The 12,889-nt window shown below is 39.5% G+C and overlaps 1 protein-coding gene across 5 annotated transcripts in view; it reads right to left on the bottom strand.

The window, feature by feature from the left end:
• Positions 1–12,889, bottom strand: part of LOC139474770 (solute carrier organic anion transporter family member 4A1-like) — a 143,564-nt gene that overhangs the window by 84,221 nt on the left and 46,454 nt on the right. For all 5 annotated transcript variants that reach the window (XR_011653993.1, XR_011653996.1, XR_011653995.1 and 2 more), the window contains one exon: positions 7,168–7,212. The gene's annotated coding sequence lies outside the window, so the exon portion shown is untranslated. The remainder of the gene's footprint in view (positions 1–7,167; positions 7,213–12,889) is intronic.

Below are 12,889 nucleotides of genomic sequence, written 5' to 3' on the forward strand. Positions count from 1 at the left end.
ACAATGTGTGAGGCCCATTTCTGGTGTCCCCCGCCGTGATATTGCTGGAATATCGCTAAAAGCGGCATAAAACCAAACTCACTCACTCACTCAATGGACAGTCAAACCCCCCCAAATAATCTCTTTTCCAATGAAATTTCCATTGAAAGCAAACAACTTTCTAAAAATGGCAAGCATTCATGGCTTCGCCCATGCAACCTTACAACATTATTGCTACTTTGCTTCAGAAGAAGATCTTCAAAATTTGAAGTCTTTTCCAAAAGTTTAAGCTCAATCCTTCAAGGAGTTTTGGAGATGAAAAGTACTTTCTGCAACATCGTCTACAAAGGCCAAAGTTGATAATCAATCATGAAGCTTCGAACAGACCAAAAGATACTTATAGTCATTGCCAAGGATAAAACATTTAAATATCTTGTTCCCCGAGATGATATTTAAGAACATTAATTATTACAATTAGATTTTTTTTTTACAGAAAATCAAAACGCCAATTCAAAATCTTGAGTAAGCGAGCCTTTTGTGGTCAGGAACACTTTGGAAACATTTGAGCACAATTATCAAGTGGTTTAGGAGTAGCAGCTAAAAATGTGTTAGGTTATGGACATGAAGCTCTTGTGTCCCTCTGGACCAGATGAGATAAAAGCGTAACTCTCAACCTATATCTCAAAGAGATTTACATTCCTAAATACCCGTCCATCAACCTACTACTCAATTGGAATCTTAGTGATGTGAATCATGCTATTTACTTTTTAAGCCGTAGTGCGAGATGCTGGATAGAGCAATGTATCAACCAGTCTAGCCATGCTAAACGAATGACATTGGGATGAGTAAGGTCACATTTGACCAACCATGTATGTTCAAGTAACACTGTTAAGTATGTAACAGGGTCTCGATAGAAGAAGTCCTAGACAGGAAAACAAACCATGGCACACACTGGTAGAGATTGGTGTAAAAGATAGCACCCCAGACATGACAGTGAGTCTTTAAGTTGCATTACATGAAATAGATAGCGTATTCTTCCTCTGCACATTTCAAGGGTTAGAGAAAATAATCACCCACCATTGACTGGATCAATACGGTTTGTAAAGTCCTGGAATTCCTTCTTTTATTGGACTGATGAGCTGGACAGGCAACAGACTGAGATGGAGTCTATACACTTTATTGACACAAGGAAGGAAGGCCCTGTGGCCAGGCATTTCTGTGTGAGGGTGTGGTGTGTGGTGTGTGGTGTGTGGTGTGTGGTGATGTGTGGTGTGGTGTGGTGTGGTGTGGTGTGGTGTGGTGTGGTGTGGTGTGGTGTGTGGTGTGTGGTGTGTGGTGTGGTGTGTGGTGTGTGGTGTGGTGTGTGGTGTGTGGTGTGTGGTGTGGTGTGGTGTGGTGTGGTGTGGTGTGGTGTGTGGTGTGGTGTGGTGTGGTATGGTGTGGTGTGTGGTGTGGTGTGGAGTGGTCAGTCATTCAGTCAGTCAGTCAGTCAGTCACCACTTCCCTTCTATCACACCTATGACAAGCATGGGATATTGGGGATGCCCACTGGGAATGGAAGTGAATGGGATTAACGCTTCATAAGCACTTCCATAACAAGTTTAATTAAAATGATTCAGAGCAGCAAAACAAATCATGTCATCCATGGGTCAATTATCAGTGGATATAGGTTCTATTAATGGCTGTCCATCCTAGTACCAATAGCTGTCTCGCCCGCCTGAGTACCAACAAAATGCACAGCTCTGTTGAGCTAGCTATTGCGACTACGAATCTGAAACAGTTATGTCATGACATATTCACGGTGTAACTGGTGACATACTCTGCCTATAGTTCCATCAGGGTGACATTTATTGACCCAACAGCACATTACATCTGAAGACCTATTTGCCCCGGAATTACAAGAGTGACATTTAGTGGCAACAGCTTTGTAATTGCCTCAATGAGGTGAGTGGTTCTGGGTTAGAACAGGTTCTCAGCAACCTATGCTGGTCGTACTGGGTGACTAAATGGAACATGTAGTAAGCCCTAGTCCTGCAACATAACTGGAATTTGTATTTTTTAGGTATTTTCTTTTTACTAAAAGCCTAGGCAAGTCTAGATCAAACTAACCAAGTTTAGTTTGCTTCATTCCACATACAGTAAACTACGGTTATAACGAACTCATAGGGACTACTAATGTTAGTTCATTATAACCGTAGTTCGTTATAAGCATATATACAGCATAACCACAGCAAATAGTCGTGACCAAAAAAGTAAGTTTGTTATATCCGTCAGTTTGTTATAAGCGTGTTCGTTATAACCGTAGTTTACTGTATATGAAAACAGCAGATAAGGAAAGGATCTTTCGAAGAATGTTTTTTTAACATTACTGAAAGACATGTTTTCATTGACTAAGTGTCAGTCTAGGGGAGCCCCATTACCCTGGTTTATTGCACATCATTGTAACCCAACTGTGAGGGACGTTGCTTATAATATCAAAGACTGGTGTCTGGTCTAGACACAATTATTTCCATGCTGTAGTCTTAAAACAACCAACTGAACAATGGTTTATGAAAACCAGTCCAAAAAATCATGACCTCAGTATCTTCCTTTTGTCAGCCTCAGTGACAATATAATTATGAAATGAACTTGTTACACAAACATACTCAATCCTGATTGTCCAAGAGATTTTGCAAACTTGCATTCATACTTCGATGAATGCAAAACAAGATGCATTCATACTTCGATAAAAGGAGGTTTTCTCTATGTCAACTCAGGGGCACGGGTGGCCAAGCCGTCTGAGGTGCTGCAATTTGATGTGCAGAGTTGCGTCCCCTGGGCAAGCCAGAAACCTATGATTGTGGGTTTGAATCCCGGTTTGCCCTGATTATGTTTCTAGGTTTGTCAGCACCATACCCGTGCTCGTGGGTTTCCCCGAAGTGGTAAACGTCTGAGACCTGCATCACTTCAGGCTTTCCTCCCACATTAAGCTGACACGCCGCGATATAACTGGAATACTGTTAAAAGCGGCGTTAAACCCAACTCACTCACTCACTCACACACTAGTTGACCTTGACAGGTTACGTGTTTATATCTATAAATAGATCATGTCAGGGATTCCTTATCAAAATGCCCCATGATATTTTAAAACTTGGATGAAAAGGTTCACAATTGAAGTGTTGAATACTTGCTTACTATTTACCATTTTTCATTCATGGAATTCCCAGCGAGGGAGGGGAGACACGAAAGAGGTCATGTTTGACAGTAAAAGAGACAATAATTGGATTAATCAAAACTTCAGATGTTATTAATATGTACAAAGAATCAGCACATCACAATGATAACATCTACTCCTTGACCAACGTCCTCCCATCCTGAGATTGGACGCAACAGTTTATCACCGGTGCTTCTGGGTTGGAGGTATAAGTTACTCCTGAACGTGATCAGCCATGAACAAAGGAGTGCAGAGATTGACAAGCGTATCATGAATGCAATGACATTAAGCCATTCTGATCATCCAGCCTCTCTGTAATTGAAGCATCTGGAACGTCACCCTATGTTCAGATGACACAGATTTGGATCCTAATCCTCCCCTAAGCCAATAAAAGCTACGTCGCCATCGTTCCTGTCGCCTGGCCTCACTAAGCAGTGTTTAACCATGACGCACCTTTCAAAGACATGAAAGAAGAGTTACAAGAAAATCCCAACTCATCTTTTAAGGAATCATAAAATAGATGAACTAAGTCTGTGATTACATGCATGGTGTAATATTACACTGCACCGCAGTGGGGCACTGCTATCTGGTTGTGTGAAACTGAAGGAAGATGTACGCAGGTGGGGATGACAGTCTAAAGACCAGGTTATATTGCATCGCCGTCAGGAATCTGGCCTGATAACAATGGCTACAAAATGGGAAAATATCTGAAATCACAATCATATATCCTCTGCTTGTTGGTTTAGTGATATAAATTGAGTAACAAACACGGTGAGTGAGTGAGTGAGTGAGTGAGTGGGTGAGTGGGTTGGTGGGTGAGTGAGTGAGTGAGTGAGTGAGTGAGTGAGTGAGTGAGTGAGTGAGTGAGTGAGCGAGCGAGTCCATTTTGATTTTGATTTCCATTCCTTAACCAGAAAGAATATTCATGTACAAAATGCCAAACACTACTGCATGCATCCAGCAGCAGAATCTGTACGTCAGCCCACATGCATGTGTTTACTCATGTCCCACATCAAAGCACACATATCTGAATGTTTCCAAATCAGTCACCACATGGCTGTAAACAAGAAGGCTATTTCAGACAAAACCTCATCGGCTTGCCCAGCGTGTGAATGGAAAGTTTGTTAATATGATCATAGATTGGTAATGAGTATTACTGATCGTTATTACATTTACCGCACCTCAGGAGATAATAAACATCCCAGCATCAAGTTGACAAGTTTCAAATAAACCTAAGCACAGCAGATTTAAACACTATTCCATCATTTGAGGTATCAAATATAAAATGTATACACTAGAGAATAATCAATTATCATCTGAAACAAATTCCATTTGGCGTAAAAGGCAAAATTACATGATTGGATCACTGAAAATCTGAAAAGCACAATCGACACCTCTGATTGAAACAGAAGCTACTATATATATATAGAAACATACTTCTTTCTCAGTCATTCTCAAGTAATAGTACAAATAAGGTGACAAAATTCAGAGTTGTGTATCATACGGTACTCAAAGTAACATATCTAAGCTAACACTGAAAAATTTGTATCTAATTTTGTCCTAGAAGGATGGAGATAAACATACTGTGTGTTGAGCTTGGTTACCTTGAGATTTAATTGTACTAAATACAACTTTGGACAATCTATAACATTTTATTTTCTCCTTTATACTAAACTATAGACAACAGTTTCCCAAATATTAATTTCGATTCGACAATGTTGATGTGCCTTCTGTCCCTAATTCTGTGAGTCTAAAACAGATAAAATAAATTACTTTTTAAGTGTTCCTTGAAAGGAATATTTACGGTATGTACCTGAACTGTACACCATGAACTAAAGTTATACCTGTAATTGCAGTCATTATGTCAGCCCCATCTGTAGGTAGCATGTATATACCTGCATCTGCCTGGTCTGTGTATTTACACTACACCATGCCCTCAATAGCACATTGACAGCTGCTTGTCAATAACTAATTAAGTGGATTGCTTCCAGAAACAGTCGGCCATATTGATTACAGCTATCATACTGATTACTGTACGACTACTTCAGATCCATTTAATCAGCTGGATATGATTATCATTGCATATCAAGGTGATGACACCTCACAACTGATGATAAACACTGGTACTAAACATAGATGGTCCTGTTTATCAATAGATACTATTTGCAAACAACTAATGTTATCAATTGAGATTAATAATATGATTTAAGCCATGATTTTTAAAAGGTAAGAGCCAAAATCTTCAAAGCAGTTTGGTACATATACATGTTCCTTATTACAAAATGAGGTGAACTTACGGGATACTATTTCCCTACCACAAGAGATGTTAAGGTCAGAGCATCAGATGAAAACAATCACTGCACGTGTCTGATATGGAGATTGGACTCCTGGCTATGCAGCACACATGTTACCGTAAAGACTCCATGATAACCACATTACAGGAAAGCCTCAATGATAATCACATGTTAAAGCAAAGACTCCATGATCACCAAACACATGTGTGGCAGGTTGTCAGTACAAGGATATCTGGAAACCTGCACAGTACTAGTAGGATGACCAAACCAACCTTATATATGTATCATTTTTCTGCTGCTGAAATTCTGGCATGTTTTTCCAAGAACAGCAAGTCTGTGATTATGTGTATTGTTTTTGCAGCTGTAAAACATCTGAACCTGTCCTGCTCTAGATTAGTGTAACACTTTGTAAAAAACAATCAATAATTTGCGTGGAACCAATTGAATTCCTGACAACACAGTTTTTCAAACTGATGTTTCACATAATTGCAATATAATCATGTTTAGAACTGTTTTAGAAGGAGATAGTAACTTGCACAAGAAAACATGGAAGACATTATGTAAAATATAAATTGGCTAAAAAAAGTGAACCATTTAATCCATGCCTGGCTGTCTTCTTGAAAAGATACAGGTGTTTTTTAAAACTGTTGACAACAATATGTTCAATTATCATAAAAAAAACTATCTTCCACAAGAGATATTATTTGGATATGGACAAGCGATTAGTTCTAGGAGACATTACTTCAATAAAATTGCATCACAATTCTTTGCAGACCATTGTGACATCATTGGTTATCATGACATCACAATCAAATGACATCGCTAATCTCTCTGACACTGAAGCTGGTTAGCTGTACTTACTACATTCTATTATTACTGTTAACAAACTGAGAAAGTTGGAAGAATGATTTTTGACCATAAATAGGATCACACCCTTGTTTCATTTAATATCAAACATATCCCCGTCAATGAAAGTTTAAATCTCCTTGGCGATCTCCTTGGATTACATCAAAATATTTGATATCAAAAGACACTCAGGTGAGATTCTTCACATACGAAATGTCCATTCTCCCCCACCAAAAGGCTATTGCCTGTTTTAAAGCTACAGGCAGAGTGGGCCATGCAGGTGAAGGCTATCCTATAGCCGCAGCATTGATCTACTTGGATCAGGAACACATGTATGGAAACCTGTCTTGTAGGGTGGACCTTGTTTTGTGTAAAGGCAGTCAAACATCCAATGATGCAGCTAGCTGCTTCTAATTGACACTGAGTGACACACGCTACTTGCACAGTCAGCAATATTCCAAGGTTGGGTAGTGGTCAAGGTGTAAACTAAAGCATGCTAACATAATCAATACTACATCCATAAACAGAGTTACAAGGCACTGTAGCTCACCTGAAATAATTTTATGACACTTCAACCTTATTTTGGAACAAACATATTTAAAAAAAAAGAAGAAACAGTTAAAGCTGAAGAAAAATTGGTTCAAAAGATTCTAGGTAAAAGAAAAAACCATTTATGTTTGCCACAGTGTGTATGACAATGATGTTGAGAGCCAAAAAGGATGCCTTAAATAAACTTCGGTCTCCTTATACTCAATAAAAATGCGAAAGTAAACTGGACAGGCACCATGACATAACCTCACATAGTCTCCCTAAGTCGGGCGAGATAAAAATGAGTTTTAATGGCGTCCTACTTACTGGTCTCAAGTCTTGAATTTCTTCAGATTAGCCACACAAGAGATCCTGAAACAGATACAAATAATAACATTATGACAATTCACATTATTTCCTGCATATGTATGAACCAGGCAAAAGATGTATAAAACCATGCATAACCATTTAGTGATGTGCATGAATATATACCATATAGATCACACTTAGACCCATTGATATCAAGATATGCTTTACATGATATCAAGATATACCTTCTTGGACTCCGAGGCAGCTCTGACATAACTCTGGCACACGTACAATTCCATACTCCTACAGCCCAGGTATAGCAGATGGATAGCTCGTTAATTCACGCAAGAAACTGTTAAATATTGTAAAACCTTCCGCAGAATGTCACAATGTCATCTGTGTCAATAATACATCATCCATCTAGCTACCATAAAATGAATGTCACCATGACTGACAAATGGTGATCAATCCTCAGCGGAAAATGTTGATCAAACACTTGTGGAGCTAAAGTCAATAAACTATATATACAGTGTTTATCATTGAAACAGCCTGTGAGGTTAGAATAGGCCCCTTACAACCTATGCTGGTCATAAGGGGTGACTTAGTGGATTGGGTGGTCAGACTCGGTAAGTTGTTTGCTGGCATGTCATCGTATTCTCTATGAGTGGATTGATGCTCATAATATCAATCACCCCAAAACCATGCTTGTTGCCCCTCCCTGCCATGCCCCGCCCATGCCCACGCCCACACACACATACAAAAACACCAACATTGAAACAACTGGCCTCGTGTCCTTGAAGTCATGGAATATGACAAATATCACACTCCTTGTATTAACCACTGAGCACGGCTATGTTACAGTGACCAATGGCCAGCAGCTTGTGTTGGTTCCTGTCTGCCACAAGACACCATCGTTGGCGCAATGATCACTGCAAACCTTATGATATATACTGAGTGTTTACAGAGACTGAACTGTCACAAGTAAACATCTCTCGATCACAGATTACTTTATCTGTGAGTCATTACTGTGTGATCACACAAGTATCACACATATTATCAGTATCAGCTATTTCATTGGTGGAGGCATGTTCACTTTACTGATAACATTGTACTGTAACCATGCACTCTACACTGTCATTCATATTTCATTATCGTCTGGAATACAGGACAAGCTTTAGAATTATATTACACATGAAGGTCATACATGAAGGGGTCCTTCTTCACTATAATAGACAAACACACACCATAAAGAATAAAACTGTGGGTTAAGTAGGGGTTACAAGAGCAGTTGAAACAAATGGCTACTAGTTGCCCTCTTGTTGATAGACAGCTGGAGCTCGGCCTACAGCCCAGGTGAGAAGGACGCTGTTTGAAGGCACAAGTGGGTAGTGTTGAACGTCACACTTCTATATCATCTCCATGTTTCAGTGAAAGAGGCCCCTTCGAGATCAGGGAAAGAATAAGTCTTCACCAACCCATGCTTGCCGTAAAGACTACTGAGATCGAGTGTTCAGCATGCTGACTTGATTGACGCCTGTCATTGTATCCTATTTGCGTATATCGATGCTCATGATGTCCATCACCGGATTTCTGGTTGAGACTTGACTATTTACAGACTACAGTTGTTTGTTTGTTGCTTAACTCCACACTAAGCAGTATTCCAGCTATATGAAGGTGGTATCTATAAATAATCGAGTCTGGACCAGACAATCCAGTGATTAACATCATGAGCATTGATCCATGCAATTGGGATCGATGACATGCATCAACCAAGTCAGCCAGCCTGACCACCCGATCCCATTAGTCGCCTCTTACGACAAGCATAGTCACCTTTTACGGCAAGCATGGGTTGCTGAAGATCTATTCTACGCCAGATCTTCATGGGTCTTACAGACTTAAGTCATACAGGTGAATAATGCTGAGTACAGCTAAAACAACAAACAATCATAATAGAAGATGGGTTGTGTGTAGCTTAGTGGTTAAAGTGCTAGCTCATCATGCCAATGGTCCAGGTTTGATTCCCTACATGGATATACTGTGTGAAGCACTTTCAGATGTCCCTGTGCCATTAAATTAGTGAAATAATGCCAACAGTGGTGTAAAACCATAGTCAATCACTCTTAATGGAAGAGGGTGTGTTAAGATTTTACTTCTCATCAGAATGTCTAAAGCTATATGGCAACTGCTAAATGGAAACATATCTGGAAAACCTTTGGCTTCTGAGGGGTTATTACATACATAGTTGTTAGGTCTTGGTTTTGTTTGCTGTTTAATGCCTCACTCAGCAATATTCCAGCTTTATGAGAGCAGTCTGTAAATATTTGAGTCTGGACCAAACAATCCAGTGACTGACATCTTGAGCATCGATTTACGCAATTGGGAAACAATGACATGCATCAACCAAGTCAGTGGGTCTGACCACCTGATCCCATCAGTCTCCTCTTAAGACAAGCATGGTCGCCTTTTACAGCAAGCATGGGTTGCTGAGGACCTATTCTACCCTGGATCTTCACGGGTCAGTAGTAGGAAACAGGAACCTCATCATAAAAGATGTCTTGTATCATTCAGTATTTATACCTAACACAAAATATGGCAGGTATTCTGTCACTACAAGGGAAACAGTAAAATCTCCCTTAATTACCACATTCACAACAAATGACATGACTCTTTGACTTAACTCGTAAGAAAAGTACAAAAGTTTATGACCCTGATTAAAGTAATTACATTTATCAACATTTTTCTTCTGTAAAGATCTGCAACCAAGAAAGTCATTAACAGCATGGATGTATAAAAAATTCATTATATATACACTAAAGAAGTTACAGAACACCTGATATTTTTTTTATATGACTATAGTAAATCTGTCATGACATGACAGAATAACTCTAGTCATATAAAATAAATTTGGTGCTCTTTAACTTCTTAAGAGTTTATATATTTACTACCTCAGCAATAATTCAGCCAATAACAGGGTGAGAAAATGACATATAATGTAGTAGGCAGCCCCAAGTCTCTTCACAATGTAACTGTTTGCACAGTGTGGTGGACATAATCTCCAGTCAGGGATCAGATGTGTGTGTATGATAAACCCAGCACAACCAGGTGTCAGGGTTAAGCTCAAACACATAATGTGTCACCCCATGGATTTACTCTTGCATTTCCTGCTCAGCTACAAACCCCCATACATACCAGCATACTGTCCATTCTAAATGCCACCTGGGCCATACACAACTGGTGGCAGACCTCTTCGTTAATAACACAAATAACTAACTGAAATGTGCTGCACACTCATAAGTTAACGATCAACAAAGACACAGATTAATTGATCAAGTAGTCATAGGAGCATTAAAGCAACACATTCGAGTAAGCAATTCACAAATGGAATTACAGATTTTCCATAAACCATATGTAAAAAATGCCTAATTCCATGAACTGACATACAATTGTTTGTTTGTTGTTTATTGCCACACTCAGCAATATTCCAGCTATGACAGCGGTCTGTAAATAATCGTAGATGGACCAGACAATCCAGTGACTGACATCATGAGCATCGATCCACACAATTGAGATCAATGACATGCATCAACCAAGTCAACAAGGCTGACCATCCAATCCCGTAAGTCGCCTCTTACGACAAGCATAGTAGCCTTTTACGGCAAGCATGGTTTGCTGAAGACCTATTCTACCCCGGAACTTCATGGGCTGACATACAACTGAGATGATAGTATCAGAGACCATATACTGTAGTAAGTCATACAGACCCTGAAACAAATGCATCCACAACAGCCCAGGCAATGTAAGCAAGTCTACATTACTTTGTAGCGGCCATAAAATGTCCGAGTCCCGTGATGGGATTTGAACCACGGACCTTCTGATCAGAGGTCGAACACCTTGTCCACATGACCAAATAGGTTAAACCCGTCAGCAAGCTGACAAGGTAAGGATGTCATCTGTTGGATGACTCCACATCCTACCACATTCTCAAAACTATGATAATTTAACAACTGTTTTCTCTGTAAAATAATTTCATCTCAGAGACTAAATGTTAGACTACATATATCGGTATATGATTTCTGATTGTATGGTCATGGCAGATAATCAACAATGCACATCACATTACACTAGAGATGGTGAAAAAGTCTACCTTCAAGATGACAATTAATAATGACAAACCTACAGCAAGACCTCTGGGATAATGATCCTATATGTAATGTGACTGTCTCCATACAACCTATGACCTTTGACCTGACCTCTGACCAGGTCATGTAAGGAGACAGGATTAAAAGTTGACAGATCGTAGGGTAAGGTTGTCACATGTGACCCCATATGGTGACCACATGCCAACTAACAGGCGCAACCTTCATGTTACAAGAAAAGCTCAAAATAAACGTCCACCCTCCTCTCAGCTGAGCAGCATTTAACGTGAGCCATCTCCCCACCAGATTGAATGTCAGGAGTGTTTATTTCTGCATATATTTATCTCCCGAGTGAGTGAAAAAGGGAGGTTTAACAATGGTGTAGTTTAATATGGCAGCAGAGTGTCAGATCCACAATCAAGCTTCTGGTAATCAAACCCAGGAATTGTGAATGTTGAGAGACACTATCATATTACTTGAGCTTTCCAGATGTTTTGTTTTTGTTTGTTTGTTGTTTAACGCTGCACTCAGCAATATTCCAGCTATATGACGGTAAATAATCAAGTCTGGACAAGACAATCTCGTGATTAATATCATGAGCATCCATTCACGCAACTGGGATCGATGATATGCATCAACCAAGTCAGCGAGTCTGACCACCGGATCCCGTTAGTTGCCTCTTGCGACAAGCATAGCCACCTTGATAAGCTACAGAGCATTGGGAGCCATTTTAACTTCACAGGGGGACTGTTTGGTGACATATATACAAATGACATTACTCCCTCACAATTATTCATTGATCCAGACACTTGTTGTCTGGATGATTTCATTGGAACCAGTATGTCTGGATACACAGGGTTTTACTGTACAAAATGCAAGATAATGGAACATATCATACCTTGTTACCATGGCAACTGTGACTACTCATATTGCATAGTAATCTTTAAAACATCCAATTTTCTTGTTCTAGTCCACATAGGACACAACCATGAGATCTCAGAAATGAGTTCTCATGCTTGCCCTTCCATATAATTTTAAGAAATATTTTATGCAGATGAGTGGTGTTCCCGTAAATTATGACACGGAAATCCACCCGTACTCATGAATTTATCTGGGAGATTACCTCAGTGCAGAAGTCTAAGCCTGGTTAAAGTGCATCTCCCCTCACAACTACCCCTGTATGAACATCGTTCATCTCATCTGCTGCCATGGCCTAATTCCTTATCCTGCATATTCACGGTAGCAGACACTATGGCTTATTCTTAAAAAAGTGTATATATCAGTTCAGCCGTTAATGCACTTTATCAGACAGCCTTATCCATGGTACACTCTGACGTAGGGTGAAGAAATAAACTAAAGTTTATTTCACCGAGAACACTAGGTGCACTCTTCAATGTGCGTAATTCATGAGGAAATCCGAGACATGTAAAACATATTTACCAAATGTTATAAAATAACAGAGTGGGCAAGCAAAGGAAGTAGTTTTGAGGTTATTATTACTCTATAGCAGAATCAAATTCCGGTACTTGCTTCTCTCAATCTGTATATGATTAGGTTTGAGTTATGATATTATCTATATCAGTGATGCTCACCAAACAACTAAA

The sequence above is a fragment of the Haliotis cracherodii genome, unplaced genomic scaffold (assembly GCF_022045235.1).
Source record: "Haliotis cracherodii isolate W230 unplaced genomic scaffold, xgHalCrac1.p SCAF_1, whole genome shotgun sequence".
NCBI lineage: Eukaryota > Metazoa > Mollusca > Gastropoda > Lepetellida > Haliotidae > Haliotis > Haliotis cracherodii.